The sequence below is a fragment of the Sceloporus undulatus genome, chromosome 5 (assembly GCF_019175285.1).
Source record: "Sceloporus undulatus isolate JIND9_A2432 ecotype Alabama chromosome 5, SceUnd_v1.1, whole genome shotgun sequence".
Lineage (NCBI taxonomy): Eukaryota > Metazoa > Chordata > Lepidosauria > Squamata > Phrynosomatidae > Sceloporus > Sceloporus undulatus.
In genome coordinates, this window is record NC_056526.1 from 53,974,784 (window position 1) to 53,975,893 (window position 1,110).

The following is a 1,110-nucleotide window of genomic DNA, read 5'->3' on the forward strand; positions in this document are numbered from 1 at the left end:
AAAAGAGCTAATACATGGCGATTGATAGTGTAAAAAGAAAGGAAGTGCTCCAGAACCAATGGCTTCACAGCTTTAGATTATGTAGCTTAAAAATAGGATCACTCATATTTTAAAAACAACTATAATTCATCAGTTGTGCCTTTAAAATTTTGATTCTTGGAAACAGCAATAAGAATCTTAAAAGAGGGAGGAAAGAAACTGATGGTGGTAAGTATAGACCAATGTCCCTTATTGAATAAGGAGTATAAACAACTGGTTTCTGTCTGGGCTACTAAATAAAGGAATATGACAAGACGATAATCATGAAGACCAATGTGGTGCTTACCGAAAAGGCAACTAAGATACAACCTAAGATATGTAGCAATTATTATTGAATCTAGTCAAGCATGATGAAGAAAAGCCTCATTGAGTTTTTCTGGTGCAGAAAAAGGCATTTGACAATTTAAATTGGGACTTTTTGTTAGCTCTATTAGAGAAAGATGTCCTTTGGCTAAATTTTCAATATCCAGGTAAAGGTGATTTATAATGATCAATCAGCAAGAATTCTGAATTAATGAGAACTGACTATAAGTTGTGATAACCCCAGAAAGACATAGAAAAGTTCCATTTTCCAACATTTTGTAGTTAGTTTCCACGAAGACGTTATAAAGTGATTAGAAGGGGGAGAAATTAGGATTAAAATTAAAGAAGAATAAAACTGAGGGGTTTTTCTAATGGATGTCATGATAGCCCTGGAAGATCCTTTGGACTGATTTTGCCTTGCTGGACGATTATGTTAAAAGACATTTTGGATCTGTTTGCAGTAGTTAAAAAGTAATCACAACGAAAGACTAATATGTTAATCATGACCATGATGAAAGAAATTAATGGGGTTTTGCCTGGCATGGGCCAATGAGGCATTTTCCTCCTGGCCTCACATTGTCCAGTTCAGATAATGACCGAGGTCAGAATCAGACCCCAATTTTGCCAGTTCGGATGCAGAATTGGTGGAGGCTTGGCACAACCCCAGGTAAACAATTTGATCCTATTCCCTTAGCTTGCCATTGAGATTCCTGGAAATTCCATAGCAAAAACCCCAGCTGTTTAGACAATACCCCGTGGTTCCTTACC